This window comes from Nomascus leucogenys, chromosome X (genome assembly GCF_006542625.1).
Source record: "Nomascus leucogenys isolate Asia chromosome X, Asia_NLE_v1, whole genome shotgun sequence".
Lineage (NCBI taxonomy): Eukaryota > Metazoa > Chordata > Mammalia > Primates > Hylobatidae > Nomascus > Nomascus leucogenys.
Genome location: NC_044406.1, coordinates 7,942,619 through 7,965,873, shown reverse-complemented (window position 1 = coordinate 7,965,873; position 23,255 = coordinate 7,942,619). Strand labels below are relative to the sequence as shown.

At 46.6% G+C, this 23,255-nt stretch overlaps 1 protein-coding gene across 1 annotated transcript in view; it reads right to left on the bottom strand.

Annotated features, from left to right (window-relative positions):
* TBL1X (transducin beta like 1 X-linked) overlaps window positions 1–23,255 on the bottom strand; it is a 254,388-nt gene that overhangs the window by 213,378 nt on the left and 17,755 nt on the right. The window contains exon 2 of the mRNA XM_030806534.1: window positions 3,399–3,463. The gene's annotated coding sequence lies outside the window, so the exon portion shown is untranslated. The remainder of the gene's footprint in view (window positions 1–3,398; window positions 3,464–23,255) is intronic.

Sequence of the window (23,255 nt, the reverse complement as noted above, 5' to 3'; positions counted from 1 at the left end):
CTCAGCATTTGCTTGTCTGGAAAGGATTTTATTTCTCCCTCGCTTAGGAAGCTTCATTTGGCTGGATATAAAATTCTGGGTTGAAAATTCTTTTCTTTAAGAATGTTGAATATTGGCCCCCAATCTCTTCTGGCTTGTAGAGTTTCTGCTGAGAAGTCCACTGTCAGTCTGATGGGCTTCCCTTTGTAGGTGACCTGGCCTTTCTCTCTGGCTGCCCTTAGTTTCATCCTTCATTTTGACCTTGGAGAATCTGACGATTATGTGTCTTGGGGTTGATCGTCTCATAGAGTATCTTAATGGTGTTCTCAGTATTTCCTGAATTTGCAGGTTGGCCTGTCTTGGTAGTTTGGGGAAGTTCTCCTGGATAATATCCTGAAGTGTGTTTTCCAGCTTGTTTCCATTCTCCCCATCTCCTTCTGGTACTCCACTGAATCGTAGGCTCGGTCTTTTTATGAGGTCCCATATTTCTGGTAGGCTTTGTTCATTCTTTTTTCTCTATTCTTGTCTGCATGTCTTATTTCAGTAAGGTGGTCTTCAAACTCTGATATCCTTTCTCCCGCTTGCTCGATTCAGCTGTTGATACTTGTTTATGCTTCACAAAGTTCTCGTGCTGTGTTTTTCAGCTCCATCAGGTTGCTTATGTTCCTCTCTAAACTGGTTATTCTAGTTAGCAATTCCTCTAACCTTTTATCAAGGTTCTTAGCTTCTTTGAATTAGGTTAGAACATGCTCCTTTAGCTCACTGTAGTTTTTTATAACCCATCTTCTGAAGCCTATTTCTGTCAATTCATCCATCTGATCCCCCGTCCAGTTCTGTGACCTTGATGGAGAGATGTTGTAATCATTTGGAGGAGAAGAGGTAGTCTGGCCTTTTGGGTTTTCAGCATTTTTTCATTGATTCTTTCTCATCTTCGTGAGTTTGTCTAGTTTCAGTCTTTGAGGCTGCTACCCTTGGATGAGATTTTTGTGGGGACCTTTTATTTGATTGTTGTTGTTGATGCTGTTGTTGTCATTTTCTGCTTGTTTTTCTTTCAATCGTCCAGTCCCTCTTCTGTAGGGCTGCTGCAGTTTGCTGGTGGTTCACCTTCAGGCCTTATTCATCTGATTCGCTCCCATGCCTGGAGATGTCATTCAAGGACGCTAGAGAGCAGCAAAGATGGGTGCCTACTCCTTCTTCTGGGACCTCTGACCTCAAGGGGCACCAACCTGATGCCAGTAGGATCACTCCTGTATAGGGTATCTGACAAGCCCTGTTGAAGGGTCTCACCCAGTTGGGTGGCACAGGGAGCAGGACCCATTTAATGGAGCACTCTGTCCCTTGGTGCAGAGGGTGTGTTTTGCTTGGGGGAAACCCACTCGTCTAGGCTGTCCAGATTCCTTGGAACTACCAGGAGGAAAAGCTAAGTCTGCTGGTCAGCAGAGACTGCGGCCATCCCTCTCCTATGGGCTGAGGCCCAGGAGATCCGAATTCTGTTCCTTAGCCTCTGGCTGGAGTTATTGGAGATCCTACAGGGAAGCCCCCACGCCATACCCCAACTAAGAAAGGATGGGTCGGGATTGGGCCTGAAGAGGCACTCTAGCCACAGACTGCCACAGCTAGTGTGTTGGGCTGTGGGGACAAGTCTTGGGACCAAGCTGTCCAGCCTCCCTGGCTCTAGCAGGGGAAAAGCGTAGCCTGTAGCTATAGAAATGGGTGCCACCCTTCCCCCTGTCCAGGGAGCTTAGCATATTAGGCAGTTGCCAGTGCCAGTGCTGGCTGCTGCGCCTCCCTGCAGGAGTTCAAAGGGCTTAGCAGGCAGCTGCAGCTGGTACTGGTCACCCCTCCCCGAGGAGTTTGGTAGGCTTAAGCAGATTCCAGCTGAGAGGCTGTAAGAATCTGTGTGTTCCGGGGCTGGGACGCGAGGCCCCGGTGGCGCGGGTTCACGAGTGGGATCTTCCAATCCATGGGTTTCACAGTTCTGTGGAAAAGCAGTTTCCCCGGCTGGGTAGCATGCTCACTCACAGCCTGCCTTGTCTGAGGTGAGGGGGTTCCCCTTCCCCATGTGACTCTCAGGTGGGCCACCACACCACACTGTTCTTCCTTCTCTCTGTGGGTCACGCCAGCCTTCTAGTCAATTTTGATGAGAGAACCCGGATACCTTGGTTGCCGATGAAGGATTCACACGCTTATTATAGTCTTTTCTGATAGGAGCCTCCGAACACCGTGGCTTCTAGTTGGCCATCTTGGCCCCACCCTCCGTAAAATGTTTTTAAATTCACTGATTTGAGTTCTGGAGGCTTGGAAGTCCAAGATCAATCAGCCTACATGGTGATGACCTTCGTGAGTTCTGCAGGCTGAGAAGTTCACAGTTAAGGCACCAGCAGGATTGATTATTTGGTGAGGGATGTTCTCTGCTTCCTTCCAACATGGCACCTTGTTGCTGTAGCATCCAGAGGGCAGAGGGGAGGAACACTGCGTCTTCACATAGCAGAAAGTGGAAGGGCAAGAGACTAGAAATCTTAATTCTTTCAAAAAAGCTTTAGAAAGGTCTTGAACAGCAGAGATGAAAGAAATAAAAATGGTCCCTGCCCTCTAGGAACTTACTATGTGTTTACATCCACAAAGCAACTGGAGAGACTAGTCTATTAGGGACATGGGTTTGGAGCAAGACAGAAATGAATGTGAACCCCAGCTCTGCTCCTTGCCAGCTGGTAAGTACCCCATGTTTCTGGAGGAGAGGTTCTACATGTATGGGAAGAAAGGCGAGAAGCTCAGCAGCCTGCACTCAAGACTAGCATCATAAGCAAAGCTGGGCGGGAGGAGCAGGAACACCAGCTGCCTGCACAGGCACTGAGCAGAGAAGATGAGATGGACACATAATGGGTGGCCCCGTGATGGACAGCTTAAACTGGAGGAGGCATTTGACTGAGCAGCCAGTGAGGAAGCAAGGCTGGTCTTGAGCAAGACAAGTGTGTAAGTGTGAAGGAGATCCACCTGTCTATCAATTTTCTGGGTCCACAAAAAAATGTCAGAAGAAGACAGGTAAAGTTACATTTAGTAATACATTCTATTTTACTCCACATATCCAAGTGATCATTTCAACATGTAAACCGTATTACATTATCAATAAGATATCTTGCATTCTTTCTTTTTGAACAAAGCCTTTGAAATCCAGTGTGTATTTTATACTTCTACAAGGCATCTCAATCTAGACTGGCCACATTTCAAGCACTCCACAGCCACATGTGGCCCATGGCTACCATACTGGAAATTGCAAAGCTATTAGGCAACAAAATTATCCAAGGAACTCCCAGAGGAGGCTATAGGCTATGGGAGAAGGGGTGGAGAGCGGAGGGGAGGAAATCTCACAGGAAAGAATTTCCAACAAGGCAAGAAGAGGGAAGTAAAATTTGCTGTACCTTTCACGGTGGGCCTGGTGCTCTGCGAGGCATCTGATATGATTTTCTTCCACCCTCACGGAAATCTGGAACAAATAGTAAAATAGCAGCAGTGTCACATACCTGACAACAGCATAATAGTACGTCAATAATGAAGTCAGTATTATCCCATTTTGTTGTGCTAAAAACAAGGCATGATGAGGTTCACAAACCTGCAGGTGGCAAGACTCGGCCCAGGGCATTCCAAAGCTCAAAGTCCCTTCCTTGTCACCAGGGGGACCCCAGAGTCCACCACTGCAGTAGCCTTTGGCATTAGCTCCCTGAACTGCAACAGTGGAGAAGGCAGCCCCCAGGGGTCCTCACAGGTCACCATGGTCCAAGGAGCAAGAGAAGCATAGCTTTGCCATCTCACTGAGGCCCGAACTCAATCATCAAGCTGTTTGAGTCCCTCACCACAGCCCAGTGCCTCAAGGTGCTAAGCTCATCCATGTTCACAGTAACTCTTATGACGATGGATGCCAACAATAGTATGTTTTGCACACTCGCTCTGAGTGACATGGGAATAGAGAACTTTGCATGTATTGCCTGTCAAACTCCAAAGTCAATCAAGACAGATGTTACTATGCCCAACTTGCTCTCGGTCACACCACTAGGATGGGTGGGGACTGAAACCCACACGTCAGTCTGACTGCAAAGTCCTTGTACTTGACCCTTATGCTATGAGGTCTCCTCTCATGACCCCTTGGAAGAGTCCTGTGTACTGTCCAGCTAAACTGTCCTACGTGGTGAGAAGAAAATGAAAGAGGATTGGGGCATCTAGGGCTTCCCACAGACTCGCAGAGCTTCTGGATGTTAGCCCTACTGACATTTGAGGCCAGGTGGTCTTGGTTGTTGTGAGGCCGCCCTGTGCACCGTGGGATGTTCAGCAGTATCCCTGCTCTCCATCCATTACATGACAGTAGCACTCCTTAACCCAGTGTGACAACCAAAACTGTCTCCAGACATTGTCAAGTGTCCTCTGGAGAACAAAAATTACCTTTCTGGTTGAAAAGCAATGCACAGAAATCCCCCACCTTCCCCGGCAGACGTTAGGATGGATTGTGCATGCTCTGGGCACAGGGCCCTGCCACACACAGTGTCTCAGCTCCCTCACAGCACTTACAAGATTCTCAATTCCCACACCACCGCTACTGCAGGAGCCCCAGGAGGGGCACCCACCACAATTGGGTAGGTGCAGGTTCTGTTTGGAGAGTAGTTTTTTTTGTTTGTTTGAGACGGAGTCTTGCTCTTGTTGCTCAGGCTGGAGTGCAATGGCGTAGTCTCGGCTCACTGCAACCTCCGCCTCCTGGGTTCGAGCGATTCTCCTGCCTCAGCCTCCCGAGTAGCTGGGATTACAGGCACCCACCACCATACCCGGCTAATATTTTGTATTTCTAGTAGAGACAGGGTTTCATCACGTTGGCCAGGCTGGTCTCGAACTCCTGACCTCAGGTGATCTGCCCACCTCGGCCTCCCAAAGTGCTGGAATTACAGGTGTGAGCCACCGCACCTGGATGCTTTTTTTTTTCTTTCTTTTTTTTTTGAGACAGGGTCTTCCTTTGCTGTCCAGGCTGTAGTGCAGTGGTGCCATCATGGCTCGCTGCAGCCTCCAACTCCTGAGCTCAAGTGATCCTCCTGCCTCAGCCTCCCATGTTGCTGGGACCACAGGCATACACCACCATGCCCGGCTAATTTTTTAAAGAGATGGGGTCTTGTTATGTTGCCCATGCTAATCTCGAACTCCTGGGCTCAAGCAATCCTCCCGTCTCAGCCTCCAAAAGCACTGGGATCACAGGTGTGAGCCACCACACCCAGCCAAGAGAAGTTTTTTTTTTTTTTTTTTTTTTTTTTTTTTTTTTTTTTTTTTTTGAGACAAGATTTTGCTCTTGTTGCCCAGGCTGGAGTACAATGGCCCAATCTCAGCTCACTGCAACCTCCGCCTCCCAGGTTCAAATGAGAGTCTCCTGCCTCAGCTTCCCAAGTAGCTGGGGTTACAGGTGCCTGCCACCACGCCTGGCTAATTTTTGTATTTTTAGTAGAGACAGGGTTTCACCATGTTGGCCAAGCTGGTCTCGAACTCCTGACCTCAGGTGATCCACCCGCCTCAGCCTCCCAAAGTGCTGGGATTACAGGCACGAGCCACTGCACCTAGCCAGAGCACCTCTTAAGAATTCTGACTCAAGATGACCATGCATTCTTTCTGGGGCCAACGTTTGTCCCTTTATGTGATGATCTTGGCCAGCTTGTGGCTGAAACAGGATGCGAACATTTTAACTGGATGGCCCCCTTGACCAGCAGTAATAGTTCTGTTCCTCTCTCAGCCTCACAAACATCAGCGTTTTTTATTCACTCTTCCCCTTTCTCCTCCGACCTATCCCTATGTGGCTGCCCACTGGTACAATGATGAGTAACTTCCATGACCAGGAACAGCACTCTCTATCATCTTTTTATTGTCTTTCCCCTCCCTGTAATGACTAGCGGGTGAGGTCCTCAGGCCGCATCAAAGGCGAGCTGGTCTCTAGCATGTGTGTGACTCTGTAATGGACAGGGGTGGTGACAAACATCTCAATCTATGACCCTCTTTCAGGGGTTCTGGGAAGGACACTGATCACGCTGGCATAGTCTAGCCACAGACAATCAGGACACCCGACCATGAGAAAGGGCAGTGGGAACCAAGGAACACATAAGAAGGCTCTATTGCACCATGTTAATGTCAGCGACCAGGGCTGTCCACCATTCAGCCACAGCCTGTCACCCATGAGCGCCTCCGCAGGGGCTGCTCCTCAACAAAGCCACTGCGCTGCTCTCTGCAACAGGGGAGCCAAGGAGGCAGAGCCTGCTGGAGGGGAGACATTCCAGAACCCCTACCCAAGCCCAAGACCCCAAGCAAGGGGGGCGTCTCCCCGGGCAAAGCAGCCTGATAGACGAGGAACACAGCAAAGCCTCCTCCGTCTCATCATTAATGTCCCAACTGCCTTGGGCTCAGATCTCAGCACTGTGCAACCCAAAGAGGAAACCCAGCTCACAGACAGCACGCAAACCCTAACTGCAAATAGGGAAACTCCCTCCTCCATGTCCCCAATGGGCACTAGAGTCGGGGCGCATGTGATTCCCCCACAGGCTTGCTCCAAGACAGTGAACTGAAGGGGCAGCCAGGCTCCTGCGGTCTCTACAGACTTGTCAGATACTCGCGAAGGAGGCAAGAGCTGGATCAGCACCTGCTGTGGCTCTCAGTGCTCCTGAACAAACTGCTGGGCGCCCTGGCCCAGCTCAGCCCTCCAGGGCTCAGCCACAGAGCTGCCAGGCCTTTGCTCAGGGCTGCACGCTGCACATCCATCATTTCGTTTACCAAGGAGCTGTCAGGGAAAGCAGATTCCTCATTAATGTTCTCCAGGGCCTATAGGTTTCCAGCCTCATTCATTCAGGGCAAGCTCAAAGGCAGACCTAAAAACCCTCTTTCCAGCTAGAATTCAACGCATGCTGCTCACCGTCACTCTGACTCACTTCAACAGCCATCTGAAAACAGAGGACGCTGTCCTCTTCCTTCTTTGCCTTATAAAATGAGTAACGGAGCAGCTTAAATGAGGGCCTATCTTTGTTCTCATAACACACTGATTATGTCAATGACCTTTACGGATAAAACTATGTGTAGGTATCCATGTTATTGAAGCAACCCAGACAGAGAACAGAAATCAAATCATTATTTGAACAAAAGACAAAAAAAGAAAAATTAATGTGTATCAAATTTTAAAAGCACGTTAGCTGGGAGGAAATAGCAGGAAAGGCACAGGCCGGGCACAGTGGCTCGTGTATACTTGTAATCCCAGCACTTTGGGAGGCTGGAGCAGAAGGATCACTTGAGCCCAGGAGTTCCAGACCAGCCTGGGAAACTTAGCAAGACCCCACCTCAAAAGAAAGAAAGAGAAGAAAGAGAGGAGGAGGAAGGAAGGGATGGAGGGAGGGAGAGAGGGGGGGACAGGGAGAGGGAGGGAGGGAAGGAGACAGAGAGAGAGAGAAAGAGAGAGAAAGAAAAGAAAAAAGAGAGGAGGGAAGGAGGGAGGGAGGAAAAAAGGAGAAAGAGGGAGGAAGGGAGGGAGGGAGAGAGGGAGGAAGGGAGGGAGGGAGAGAGGGAGGAAGGGAGGAACATGCTAATTTCGATCTCCTGGACTCAAGCAATCCTCCTGTCTCAGTCTCCCAATGGAAGCCTTCTAAATGGAAGCACACTGTTTTGGGTATCCATAGATATGAAGAGAAAGTTTGAAATGCCCACCAACTATCTGTGATTAGCACCTACGTTTGTGTTACTCGTGGCCAATGTAGCTTTCAAGTTTATGACACGTAGCATCCCCTGAGCTTAACTGCCTGGTTGCTAATGACATCACCGTATTTGTTATGTCAGGGTTCCTTTTGCTAATTGCTCTTGTGGGCTTCAGGCTTTCTCTGTGTAAGTCTTTTTTTTTTTTTTTTTTTTTTTTTTTGAGATGGAGTCTGGCTGTGTCTCCCAGGCTGGAGTGCAATGGCAGGATGTTGCCTAACTGCAACCTCCACCTCCTGGGTTCAAGTGATTCTCCCGCCTCAGCCTCCCTAGTAGCTGGGACTACAGGCACACAACACCACACCCAGCTAATTTTTGTATTTTTTGTAGAGACAAGGTTTCGCCATGTTGCCCAGGCTGGTCTCGAACCCCTGGGCTCAAGTGATCCCCCCGCCTCGGCTTTCCAAAGTGTTAGGATTACAGGCGTGAGCCACTGTGCCAGGCCATGGATATCTTTAACGACAAGAACTGTGTGTGTTTGGTTTTAAGACCAAGTGGAGCCCCGATGGTTACATGTCCAACCAAAGGTTATTTAATATTCCCATCACTTCAGATGCTGTAATCATAAGTGTGTCATCTGTCCTTGAAACATGTTTTCAACAATGGAATTTTTAAATACAAGACTTGAGTTTTCAGCACTCTCAAAATCAGAAGGAAAAGGAACGAGTTGTCCAGAAAAAGCTCATTCTCATGGTCATGAGTTTAAACAACCTTAACTATAGACAGATAACCACTGTCCTCTCATAAACCCAACAATCCACTTCATCTCTTGGTTCCCTTTCCACCCTCATTTGGGGTAGGAACGTCTGATCCAATCAACCAGGTGAGAATCATCTCCATGATTCCTCATGCCACTGACTGGCTTCCATTATGGGTCGAATCATCTTCTGGATGAGAGATAGTGGATTTCTCTCAGCAAGCAAAACACAGGCGTTCTCCTCATTTCAAACAGCATTATTGCACCTTTAAAAGATTCCACTGAATTGAACCCTAAGAGGCTGCCAGCATTTCACCACTTTTAATTTAAAAGAGCCAGTGTCATTTGGTTCAATCTAATGTGGGTGCAAAATAATTGATATGTACAACTGAAGTCAAAAGTTTGGTTTACAACTGTGTCAGCCCTGGGGGAGAGGGCAAGACTCTCATATCCTTTCCAGAAAGACAGAGTTGCAAATCCACGGTGCTCCTTTGGAGATGCCTCCCCACTCCCAGCCCCCTATATCACTGAGCAAGGCCCTCTGGCTGTAAGCAAGGGGCACTCTTTGCTCTAGCGTTCTCTGGCTTGTTGGCCAAAACCTTATCAGTTATGCATTGTGGTGTGGAGCTTTCCCTACTCAGTCCCCACCTCTCTTTCATCTCCTCAGGCCATGTCCCCAATTTCAACACTTGTACCCCGACTCCTCCTCACTGCACGCTTTCCAGAGGGCCAAACAGACACACTGGCTTTCATGGTGACTTCTTCAAAATCTCTCCCAAAATATCAATGTGTATTGGGTACACACACTATCAACACTACACTACGTATACACACACAGCCAAGCCTTGTTATTTACGGATTCCATGTCTGTGAATTTGCCTATTGGCTAACATTTATTTGTAGCTCCAAAATCAGTACCTGCAGCGCTTTCACAGTCATTCTCAAACATGCAGAGCGCGGCTGTGTCACCAAATGCACATGTTCCCAGCTGAGGGTGAACAAGGCTCTCACTCCGTAAACAAGTGTCCTTTTCGCAGTCTATTCACAGTGCCAGTTTTTTGAAATGCTGTAGTTTCTGGGTGACTTTGCTGCTTAAAATGGTCCCCGGATGCTGCAGTGCTGTCTCATGTCCTGAAGCACAAGGCTGGGATGCGTCTTATGGGGAAAATACGTGCATTAGACGAGGTTCGGCCAGGCATGAGTCACAGTGCTGTTGGCGTGAGTGCAATGTAAAGGCACCAACAGAAACAATAGAAACACATACAACAAAGTTACGCACTGATCGCTTGACAACAACATCGTGACCAGAGGTTCGCAGAAGCCTCACCGTGTATTTTCCCTGGGGTGATGCTTTCTATAAAGTCTCAGCGACTTCACAGAACATAGCTCCACTGAATAATGGGAATCAAGTGTACGCGTGTACAACATGAAGATGCAGCTATCCCAGTAATCTCTGTCGGAACTAAAAAAAGGAAACCGAAACCCATCTTGCCGCATTTTCATATTCCGTAGACATCCCGGAATGACCTGTCATTATCCCCTCTCCCTTATGCACCATTTCTCCTGCTCCTCCGCCCTCGACAGTTCCTGCCTCTTCTCTACTAAATCAGGGCTACATACTTGTAGGATAGCTGCGCTCCATCACGGAGAAGCCTCTCTGCCCATAGCCCTTTTATGTAGGTGAAATTTGATTAAAATGAACGTCAAGGGCAGCTGTGAATGGAAAAAGCCAGGGCCAAAGAGAAACTGCAGGCAATGAGGGGCAGAGATGAACCTTTCCCTCTGTAGACTGATAGCTCTTGAGCCCATCCCACACACCAGGCCCCAACAGCCCCCTTCAATTTCTATGACTCAGCATCTCTCAGGAGCAGCTCTGGTGTCTGTCTCCATGTTTTATGTGGGAAATGGATGGAAAAAATGTAGTATCCAGGGCGAGAAGCAAGCGTTGGTTATGAAACAGCATGTCAACTCCTCCTTCCTGTTTTACAACTCCTCTAAGACCTGATGTGGAAACGTTTCCAAGAAAGCAAATGAGCAAAAACGAAGACTCAAGACTGAAATTTCTCTTGTAATGTGAGTGATCCTAACAATGAACCAAATAGGTTAACACATCCACCTTCATGGAGAATTGTTCTAGCCTGAATTCTAATAGGACCAAATGTATCAGGCAGGAAGGAATCCTTTAAAAAGAGATCAAAGCCTACTTAAGCAAATTCACAAAAGATGACCAATTTTCAATGAAGATCCTCAAGTTAAATATTTTTAGAATATTATTTTAAAAAACTTTTAAGTTGAAGACTATGAGTTGATTCTCCAAGGACTTTAAAGGAAAACACCTGTCACCATGTTTAAAGGCAACACCTGTCACCATGGCTCAAGCTTATATATCTTCCAAAGAGAACTAAGATAATGAGATAAAGGTAATCATATGCCTTACTTCCATTTAGACTAAGTGTCTGAACTTGATTTTCTCTGACAGAGTCTAAGTCGGCTTTTAATTATGTCAGACGCACATGAGTAGATAACCAAGAAGTACCCTCAGACCCTATAAGACAACCCTAGAGTATGGAATATGCTGGAATGTTCTGGCAAATTCTCTTCTGGAATTTGGTTCCTTTCTTTCTTGGTTCCTGTTCAAGGCAGTTGAGTCACTCTAAGTTCCAGTCAACATAATAATTATACAAATCCGCTGTGGTGCCAAGTGAAGACCCCAAAGACAACACTGTGGCCACTGGACCGCACCACATGCAGCTCTGAGTACTGGCAGTGGCGGCATGATCCCCCATAGCACCATCAATTCAGATCAAGGGCTGTGAACAGTCTCGAAGATGAATCACAGTGTGGTGCTAAAACAACCTCACAGAACGTTTGTCTCAAGCTCTGAGATGACAGAAAAAAAGGAGACAATTCCTATATTTTCCTGGGACCAGTGTCACAGGGGTGGTTAGGGACAGCATCAAGACTAAACTCAACATTTCTGTTCCCATGAGAGGGTTCTTTCCAGGAAAATAGCCAGTATATCAAACAACAACAAAAATCTACAATTACGTGGGTTGTTTTTTGTTTTTTTGAGACAACGTCTCACTCCAGTTGCCCAGGCTGAAGTGCAGTGGCATGATCTCAGAATCTCAGCTCACTGCAGCCTCGACTTCCCAGGCTCAGGTGATCCTCCCACCCCAGCCTCCCAAGTAGCTGGGACCAGGCACATACCACCACACCTGGCTAATTTTCTATATTTTTAGAAGAGATGGAATGTCACCATCTTGCCAAGGCTGGTCTCCAACTCATGGGTCCAAGCAATCCGCCCGCCTCAGCTTCCCAAAGTGCTTGGGTTATAGGCATGAGCCATCATGCCCAGCCTACATGGGTGTCCTTTGATTTAATCCAGGCAATCATAGATGAGTCCTGGAACTCAAATTGGGCTTAAATAACCCCAATTTCCAAACGAGTGAATCAACAAATCCCCAAAAGTCTTCATTTCCTTTTATACATGCTGTACAAGTGGGCCGAGAGAACAGGTCCCCTGCAAGAAGTTAGACTTCCTGGAGGAGCCAGGCAGGAAAATTAGAATCCTCTCCCTCTTGATGAATGAGACAATCTTCCAAGGGACTTAGAGATTGCTTATGTGATAATGCCAGTTCCTGTTCCCTAAGGCACACCATAGCAAGTGGAAAAACATCACCTCCATTGAGCATAAAGAGTTCCTAGAAAGCATTCTGGCAAGTGGAATTGAGACTCTGCCCTATGGCACTGATAAGAAGCAGGTGGAGGGAAATGACCAGCAGAATATCTCTCTATCACACTCCCAGTCACACGGTAATGCACTACATTCATCACTGGCTCAGAAACCCAGCCAATGCCAAAATCGCATTGCTTGTCCTCAAAAGCATGTCTTCTAGCACATTCCCAAATGGGTTTCATCCTTCCATTCCTTCCTCCCCTACACACACACACACACACACACACACACACACACACACACACACACACACAAACCCTCTAGCCGCAATCTCAACAATATTCCACTCCCTGCATCTGATACCATGCACCTTGTATCACCGTGCCATGAATCAATCAACAAAACGTCTTGGTACAGAGGCATACAGAACAGAAAGGAAAGTTTGATTCCTTCTTATGCTGCCTCTAGCTCAAGGCCTCTGGCACAAGTCACAAACACCGCAGGCCTCCACAAAATGCTCACACCAGCTGAGGCGAGGGCTCCCATTCCAAAAACGGACATTGGTTTTCTCACTACTAAAATTTGACTTTAATGAGCCTGGCTCATTTTAATGTAAATTTTCTTTAGACAAAACATGATTAGAAATTACCAAGACTGGTAGCATAATGACATCTGAAGCTGTTAGTCCTGCACTTGGAAAAGCGGCAGTTAAAAAAAGCACAACATGGCTTTCTCATTTTTTTTAATGAAGCCAAGTCCTCCTAATTTAGTTCATATACTTCTATTTTCATCTTCCCTTTTACTACGTGTGAATTTTTAGGTCATCTGCTTGTCAGACACACCAGCTTAGTGTCTTAACAGCCAAGGGGATGAGAGGCAAGTTAATAAATCAGTAAAAAGAGCAACTGATGGATGGACTCTGTTCCTCTCCCTGCATGCCACAAACCACTAAGCGTCCTTCCCACATGGGGAGCCAGGAAGAACAGAAGCCTTGGTCTCACAACTACTCCATGTACACAAGGAGAACCACTTCAGTGAATCGATACTAACACCCCCTTAAAGAAGTATTTCATAACAAAGTTATTTCTATAACTTGCTGGTAAGCCCCCAGAGGCAATACTTGGCTGATCTGAGCATAGCAAATTTCAGGTGACGCAGCATCCTCCATAGAAATGCTTCTCGCATGCTTTCTAAAAGGAAATCTGGCCATGCTTGCTGTGTACAATTGAAGTGGGGAATGGAGAAGCTTTAACTCCCTGAATTGTACTTCTGTTGTCCTATCAGCAAGCAATTCCTGATTCTTTTTAAATATCTGAAACATTTCAATCACCAAAACAACTTGAGGGTAGGAGAAGAAAGGAGGCTGTCAGCTTGCCAATGACAAGGACCTTTTCTCCTAATTGCCACACAGAAACTGAGCATCAATATGCCAACCATTCAGCCCCAAAAGCCTAGAAACAGGATTTATAGCAAGGTATAAAAGGCTGGTCCACGGATACTTGATAAATGAGTCTTTAACCACAGAGCCCAACTCACATTGCAATTGATACCATTAGCAACTGACTGATCATTATCATATGCTGAGTACTGTGCAGAGTAGAAACAAAATATAAAGCGTGATCATTGCTATTAAGAACTTACTGGCCACTAGCTGGGTGTGTGGTATGCACCTGTAGTCTCAGCTACTCGGGTGGCTGAGGCGGGAGAATCACTTGAGCCTGGGAGGTCGAGGCTGCAGTGAGCCGACACCATGCCACTACACTCCAGCCTGGGTGACACAGTGAGACTGTGTCGCAAAGAAAAAAAATATATATCTATATATAAATATACTGGCCAAGTGCGGTGATGCAGTGGTGCAGTGGCACACACCTGTAATCCCAGTACTTTGTAAGGCCTAGGCAGGAGGATTGCTTGAGCCCCAGAGTTCAAGACCAGCCTGCGCAACAACAGTGAGACTCCATCTCTACAAAAACAATTTAAAAACTAGCAGAGCATGGTGGCATGCACCTATAGTCCCAAGCTACTCAAGAGGCTGAGGCAGGAGGATTGCTTTAGCCCAGAAGTTCAAGGCTGCAATGAGCTATGATTGAGCCACTGCACTCCAGCCTGGGTGATAGAGTGAGATCCCCTCTCAAAAAAAAAAAATTAAAAGCAAATTTTTTAAGAATTTACAGTCTTGCTGGTGAGCAGGAATAACAGGACAGAAGAAACAGCTGGCAAAAGGCCACTTAGAGAGAAAAAAAATAAGCTCATAACAGAAATCTAATAAAACATAGATTTTTTTCCCATACCAAATAAACGGTCCATTTATTAAGCTACTAATAAACAGCGAGAGTAAATACTTAATACAACGAAGAATTAATACAATACAAGCAGAAGATATTTTTTAATTACAGAAGTAATAGATCTAGCTAAGACCCTTGGGTTTGAATTCGCCTCTCCACACAACTATCTGCGAGATATTAAACCTTCCTTCCTAGATGTGTCTGTGTCTACTTATATGGAAAGAATCACCAATTCCCCTTCCCAGTTGGAACAGTCTTGCAAGACATGGTTCTCAAACTACAAAGTGCATGAAAATCACCTGAAAATTGCCTGTTTGTGCAGGGTTTCTTGGCCTCAGCACAACTGACATTTGTTGGGCCAGATAATTCTTTGAGGGGGGCTGTCCTGTGCACATTACAGTGTTTAGTGGAACCCCTGGCATCTGCACACGAGATGCCAGGAGCAACCCCCACCCAGCTGTGAAAGGCAAAAATGTTTCCAGACATTGTCAAATGTCCCCCAAGGGGTACAATCCCCTCTCCTCAGGTGAGAAGGGGGCTCTAAGATGGAATCAAGGAAGCTGCAGGTTTAACAAGCACCCTGGCTAGGTGCAGTGGCTCATACCTATAATCTCTGCACTTTGGGAGGCCGAGGTGGGAGGACTGCTTGAGCCCAGGAGTTCAAGGCTAGTCTGGACAACATGATGAGACTCTGTCTCTAGAAAAAAAATGTTTAAAAAGTAGCTGAGTGTGGTGAGTGTGCACCTGTATTCCCAGCTACTTGGGAGGCTGAGGCGGGAGGAGACTTGAGCCCAGAAGGATGAAGCTCCAGGGAGCCATGATCTCAGCACTGCACTCCAGTTTGGGTGACAGTGAGATCCCGTCTCAAAAATAAAGTAATAATAAAAAGACAGGCACCCAGTGCTTCAAACATCCACCTACAGAGCTGATTTTCTAGGGTACGGCTGGATGTATCCAGTCTCTTCCACAGGGATCATCTTCCCTTCCACCCACAAACATGGCAGAGGCAGCGCAATGCTAACTCTTCCATCCTCCCATAATGGAAGTCCATGGCTGCTCCCTTTGCCATGTGACTTTTCAGGGCTTTCAGACTAGAATAGCCCTCCCCAACCCATGGAGGCTGGACCTCACCATGGGACTTGTTTTGGTCAATGAGATGTTAGGGGTAGTGACAAACAGAGACTTTAAATGTGCCTGCATGATTTCTCTTGGCTTCCTATACCTGATGGGAGAGGCACGAACAACATGTCCCAGGGTCCCCTGATGAGGAGACACATCATTTCAACCCTAAGCCTAGCCCAGAACCTGACCAGGCCTTCCTATTCCCATATAAGCCCAGGAGAAACACAGCTAACCATGACTAGTGAGCAAGAAAGAAATGATTTAAGCCTCTGAATTTGGGGGCTGTTTGTTATGCAACATTAGCACGGCAGAAAGCTGACCAGTATACTCCCAAACTATTTTTGAGCCAAAATGCTGATTAACAAGCTAATTATTGTTGAGTCTTCTGTCCCTAACTCCACCAGTCTTCCTCCACCATTTTGTGAAGCCACAAACCCAGGGGCTCTTGATTCAGGCCCCAGAAATCCACACACAGCATGTGCAAAGTCCTGGGAGCCAGGCCCCACCTGCTACCTCTGCTTGCTTCACGGTGGTCTCATTCCTTACCCACAGCTGACACAGACTCTGAGACTCCAAGTCCAGAAAAGTAGCTCTGGCAGAGTCCCTGATAAAGTCCCAAACCGAGAGTGGCAGGGCCCAGAGCAGGGGGTTCTTGGGAAGGAAAGAGGACCTCAACACACAAGTGTGTCTCTGAGCTGTTCAGCAATCTCGGGGCTCTCCAAAATGGAAAGCCAATCCTGGCTCATTCAGAGGGAATCAACACTGAGGGCAAGTATGGTGGCTCAAACCTACAATCCCAGCACTTTGGGAGGCCAAGGAGGGAGGATCGCTTGAGACCAGGAGTTTGAGACCACCCTGGGCAACAGAGTGAGACTCTGTCTCTATTAATCACTCACTCACTCAACCAACCAATCAGTCAAGACTCAGTGAGTGAGCAACACAAACCAAATGGCTCAACAGCACCAGGTTTCTCAATTATTCGAGAGACAAAACACAAATGTTAAATAAGCCTATGAATCTTGCAGGCTTCAGAGGAGCAAATTAAGAGACAAAAACAAAGGAAGTAAGTCTCTCCTTGAAGACTGACAATGTAGTAGGCAGAATAATGGCCCCCAAAGATGCTCATCCCTGAGTCCCTGGGACCCGAGAATATGTTTCCTTATATAGTAAAATGGACTTTACAAATGTGATTAAATTAAGTCTCTTGAGATGTGGGGATTATTCTGGATCTTCCGGGTGAGCCCAATGTAATCACAGGAGCCCGTAAAAGTGGACAGCCTTTCCCAGCTATATGGTCTGAGAGAGATATGCCTATGGAAGGACAGTCAGAGAGGTGCTACGCTGCTCCTCTGCAGATGGAGGAAGGGGCCACAAGCTCGGGAATGCGGCCAGTCTCCAGGAGCTGGAAAAGGCAAGGAAGCCAATTCTCCCCTAGAGCTTCCAGGAAAGCTGTGGCTCTGGCTAAACCTTGATTTTAGCACAGTGAGACCCATTTCAGACTTCTGGCCTTCAGAACTGTAAGATAACAGTTTTTATTTAAGCCAGTAAATGTGCAGTCACTTGTCACAGCAGTGACAAGAAATGAATATGATCAATTATAACACCAACCAGTAAAGTACAATGGCCTTCAGTCTTATCGGTAAGCCCTTCATTGCAGGTACCATTGCCCCAGAAAATCATGTCCCATGAATGGTTTCAGAAAATCACCCTCCGTATTCTCCAACCCAACCCAGGAAAAGTAATTTTGGTCAAACACAGACAAAAGGTTTGATAAATTCAGAAAAGTAAACAACCTTATGATTCTGTTCCTGGATCAGTCAGGGTTGTGACTTTGGGGACGCCGTAGAAAACAGCCGAAGTCTTGCTGCTTGGAATCCCACGACCTCAGCTCTGGAAGGAACATCACATGACCCCTTTGGGAAATGCAAGCTTCCTAACTCTTAAGCCAAGGAAGGCCCTTCTGACTCCACCCAAAAGATGCAACACAAGAGAGACCTGCAGGCCCAGCTCTAGCTGACGAAAATTGTTTTCTACATTGACCTTTAGGTACAGGAAAGTGGGAGAAATTTGGAGGAACTACAGCAAATGCAAATGGAGAAAATTACAGTTCATGATAGAATAGAAGCTGAACTATAAACAATTTTATGAACAATGTTCCATTTGTGAACGATTTTCCATTTTAAATGTAATTGGAGGGAGAAGCAGCCTGTGTCTCTGGCTGACTTACCTCAGAACATTGTTCCACCTTCCTTAATCACCTGGGGTTTTGACAGAACATTTACAAGAAACTAGAACAACACACACTACAACATGGATGAAACTCAGAAATATGAAGTAAGAATCCGGGCACAAAAGGTCACACATCACACGATTCCGTATCTATGAAATGTCCAGAATAGATAAATTCATAGAGGCAGAAACCAGATTCAGGGTTGCCAGGAGGCTGGGGAGAAGGGGAAGGCGCAGTGATGTCTTAACAGGTACAGGGTCTCCTCTGGGAGTGATGAAAATGTTCGAAAATTAGACAGTGGTGATGGTTGTGCAACTTTGTAAAAATACTAGGAAATTCCTGAATTACACACTTTAGAGGACTGAGTTGCGTGTATGCTCAGTAAAGTTGTCATTAAAAAAGAGAAGAAGAAACTAGGATATTAGCCAATGATTACAAGTCACTGCAAATCCAAAATTTAACCATCCTAAGGAGATAAGCCTCCTTACAGAGCCTGGAATCTTCCAGGAATCTGTTCCACCACTTCTCCTGAGTGAAGAATCTGAAAGGAATGAAGTGAAGTCAACAGCAAAGATAAGAAGCGGTGACCCTCCGGAGGTACCTGCAGAATGCACTCAGGGACAAACTGGAAGAGCAGGGCTTTATTATCAAATTCAAGAAGATGCTTTTGCAACAAAGAGTCCACAGTAATTTAAAGCTGCTCTCTGTCAATGAAAAAAGTCAAACTGTAAAACATCTGAAGACATTTATTCTGAGCTGAACATGAGTGACCATGGCCCATGACACGGCCCTCAGGAGATCCTGAGAACATGTACCCAAGGCGGTTGGGGCATAGCTTGGGTTTTATACATTTTAGGGAGACATGAGATATCAAAATACATTTAAGATATAGATTGGTTTGATCCAGAAAGGTGGGAAGACTAGAGGCGGCGGGGGGGTGGGGGGGGGTGTGTTCTGGGATAAAATTCTTCTGATTGGCAATTGGTTGAAACAGTTATTATTGGCAAGGCCTGGTAGCTCATGCCTATAATCCCTGTACTCTGAGAGGCCAAGGCAGGCAGATTGCTTGAGTCCAGGAGCTCGAGACCAGCCTAGGCAACATGGCAAAACACCGTCTTTACAAAAAATACAAAAATTAACCAGGTGTGGTGGCACACACCTGTAGTCCTAGCTGCTAGAGAGGCGGCGGTGGGAGGATCGCTTGAGCCCAGGAGGTCAAGGCTACAGTGAGCTGTGATCATGCCATCACACTCCAACCTGGGCAACAGGCCTTGTCTCGATAATAAAAAAAAAAAAGCTATTATCAATAGAAAAAAATGTCCGGGTACCATAAGGGGTTGTAGAGACCTAGGTTTTATCATGCAGATGATGCCTCCAGGTAGCAGGCTTCAGAGAAAATAGATTATAACTGTTTCTTATCAGACTTAAGGTCTGTGTTGATGTTAAATGCTGTCAGCTGTTCATGAATTCCAAAAGGGAGGAAGGCATAATGAAGCATGTTCAAACCCCCTTCCTGTCATGGCCTGAACCAGTTTTTCGGGTTAACTATGGAGTGCCTTGGCCTAGAGGAGGGAGTCCATTCAGATGGTTGACCAAAAGTATTACCTTTCCCCAAACTTAAAAAAATAAAATAAATAACAAATACATTGATCACACACATCTTCTGGTAGCTTCCTAGCTGCTCCAAGGCTTGTTAGATCAGATACCCGAAAGGCAAATTGGCCCCCTTTCGTGAACTGATTTGAGACTGGTTGATTTGGGCAGGGCAGGGGGATGAATAAAGGATGGATTTTGTTTGCCTGTGAAAGGCAAGTTTGATGACTAGCTATGCTTTGCCCAAAGGTTCCAGGGGGCATAGTAGCACCTCAGAGCTCTTGGCACCAGGCACAGCTACAAACTCGTCTCAGGTGGGCGGGTGCTGACAACACAGCCCAGCCATCCCATCAGAAGGCCATCCCAGCATCTGCAGCAGAGGGCACAATTAGGCCCAATGAGGGCAGACTTCCGTTTGGGGGAGTGTCATGGTTTGTGTTTTGCTAACATCAGAACCTGCCTCACCTACTCCAAGTTATTCTTGGTATCCGCCCCTTGCCGTAAGGAAGCCATGCCCAGAAGCCCAAAGAAAAGACTGACACATTCGACTACACAAAAATGGGAGCTTGATGCTTCAAACCATAAGCAACATTACATGGCAAGGAATGGTCTAGAAAAGAAATACCTGGAACAACTAACAAACGATTAACTATCACAATTTACAAAGACTTCCTTTAAGGCAGCAGCCCTCGAAGTCTATGTGGTCCTTGAACCATTGGCACCAACATCAGCTGAGAGCCCATTAGAAAGGCAGAGTCTTAACCCAGCCCCTAATTCAATGAATCACAAACTCTGGGAATGGAGCCTGCCACTCTGTGTGTTGGGTTTTCTGGGGTTTTGGGGGGAGTATTTATGCAACAGGGTCTTGTGCTCTATCACCCAGGCTGGGTGGCACAATCACAGCTCACTGCAGCCTCAAACTCCTGGACTCAAGTGATTCTCCCACTGCAGCCTCTCGAGAAGCTGGGACTACAAGCGCACACAATACCTGGCTATTTTTTTTTTTTTTTTTTTTTTTTGTAGTGCCAGGGTTTCTCTACATTGCCCAGGCTGGTCTCGAACTTCTTAGTTCAAGCTATCCTCCTGCCTCAGCCTTCCAAAGTGCTGGAAAATGCCAGGCATGAACCACCGTGCCTGGATGCTCTCAGTGTTTTAACAAGCTCTGCAGGTGGTTCTGATGCATGATGAAGTTTGAGAACCACTGTACAGCCATGTAAACATTTACAGCAGCATTATTCATAACTGTCACAATAAAAAACAACCCAAACATTCAACAACTAGTGAATGGATACACAAACCATAGTGCATCCATACAGGATGGAATCCTACCCAGCAATACAGAGGAAGGAGTTAGTGACATGTGCAACAACATGAAGCCCCAAAATCATGATGCTGAGGAAAAGACACCAGGCAAGATAATTAGTATATACCGTAGGATTTCAGTAATATAAATTGCTAGAAAATGCAATAGTCACAGACCGCCCACCAATGGCTGCCTGGGAAAGGGGTATAGGGAGGGGGAGAGACATTACAAAAAAGCATGAGTAAACTTTGGAGAGTGATGGAAATATTCTTTATTTTTATTGTGGTGCTGGTTTCACAAATATGGATGTGTGTGTGTGTGCGCGTGTGTGTGTGTATGAAAAAACGAGCCAGGCACGGTGGCTCACACCTGTAATCCTAGCACTTTGGAAGGCCAAGGCAGGAGGATCACTTGAGCCCAGGAGTTTGAGACCAGCCTGGGCAACATAGGGAGCCCTCATTTCTACAAAAAAAATAAAAAATTAACCAGGTGTGGTGGCATGCGCCTATAGTCCCAACTACTCAGGAGGCTGAGGCAGGAGGATTGCTTGAGCCCAGGAGATTGAGACCAACCTGGGCAACATAGTGAGACCTTGTCTCTAAAAAATGTATGTAAATAAACTAAGAAATAAAAAAGAAAAAACAGATTAAAACTGCACACTTCACACAAGTCTAACTTACTGTACTTCAACATACCTCAGTAAAGATACAAAAATAAGGAAAGCAGATGGTGTGAAACAAACAGGACTCCATTCGGATAAAGACCCAAGACTACATATTAGCATATGGACAGCTGAAAAGTGCTAGAAAACATCTATAATATTGCACTCCAGAATGAATCCTGGTGATTCTGCCAGAGGGGAAGGAAGGGAGAACTCCACACTGCTTGGGTTCTTTGAAATTCACATAGATTCAGTATCACCTGGGTGGGGGTGGGAGGGATGCACTTAGGGGCAGGCAAAAAGACTTCAAAGAGACCCGCAAAGGAGTTTGTTAAGAGCACAGATCAGGGCTTGTCAGAGGGTGGAAAGCAGAGGCAGGCAGGCAGGCTTCAGGGGGAGGGAGGAAAAAGACCAACCAGGCGAGAAGATGGGAGGAGGGTCAGCTCTTGTTGGGGGGAGTTAGGTAAAGAAGGCAGGCAAATGTGGGCACTGGTTCTTCAGGAAACAGACACAGATGAACGTGACCACCAGATCAAAGCCAAGGGGCGCTCAGGGTTTCTCCATCTACACAGTCATTTCATTGTTCATTTGTAAATGAATACTTCTGAAGGGTTTGAAAGTCACTTTTTTCTTCTAAACTGAGCTCCAAAGTCTTGTTGGTCTTTTTGCTTTAGAAAAAAATCCCTATTTCCATGGAATGTATGAAAACTAAAAGATGCTTGTATTGCTTTCAAAGCCCCATGGGATTTTTATTCCTTCGACTTCATTACATCTTCATGTAGGATGTAAATACCTCATTTACAGCTACCGCGAGGTGCAAAGCTTCTAAGGCAGGGTTTCTTAATTTCTGCAATGCTGACCTTTTGGGGCTGGGTAACTCTCTTGAAAGAGGAGGGGACAAGGCCGGGCGCGGTGGCTCACGCTTGTAATCCCAGCACTTTGGGAGGCCGAGGCGGGCGGATCATGAGGTCAGGAGATCGAGACCACGGTGAAACCCTGTCTCTACTAAAAATACAAAAAATTAGCCGGGCGTGGTGGCGGGCGCCTGTAGTCCCAGCTACTCAGAGAGGCTGAGGCAGGAGAATGGCGTGAACCCGGGAGGCGGAGCTTGCAGTGAGCCCAGATCGCGCCACTGCATTCCAGCCTGGGTGACAGAGCGAGACTCCGTCTCAAAAAAAAAAAAAAAAAAAAGAAAGAGGAGGGGACCTTCCCCTGCACTGCAGGAGGCCATCCCCGGCCTCTACCCACTAGATGCCAAGAGCACATCTTCCTCATTTATAACAACCAAAACTGTCCCCTGGGAGCAAAACTGTAACCACCTGAGGAGTTCTTCCTGCCGGCTGCATAAAGACCACGGCATTTTAGTAGAGAAAGAGTTTAACAGACACAAGGCCAGCCACACCACATGGGAGATGGAATAACTAAAGGAAATGCAATAATTAAGGGAAATGAATAATTAAGAGAAAGGCAAGATGGGGGGTGGGTTAGCTCAGATCTCTTTCACTGTCATCATTCTCTCACTGATACAACTTTTGCAAAGGTGGTTTCAATACCCCCTCTCTGGCTTTCATACACCTTATTCTTAAGGTGCTGGCTATAGAGATAGAAAAAGGGTGACCATCACTCTGGCTTCTTCCTGCTGACAGGGGGCACAGTTGCAGGGGTTGGTCCCAGGGGAATAGGAGTGAACTCACCACTTTGCAGCTACCTGCGTGTACTCACGGGTGTATGACAAAGATGTTAATGTTCTTACAGTTCTAGTACAACACTTAAGTCAACAGTAGACTACAGGTTGTTAGAAAGACAGACTGGGATAAACAGGAAAGAGTGAATTTAAATATACTGTCCCATATCTTTTTAGTCAGTGTCCAAGTCCTAAGACTAGATCAGTTAAACAGCTGTTTCCCATATCAGGAGGTGGCACTGCAGATGGGCTAAGCTTCTGTAAGAGGCA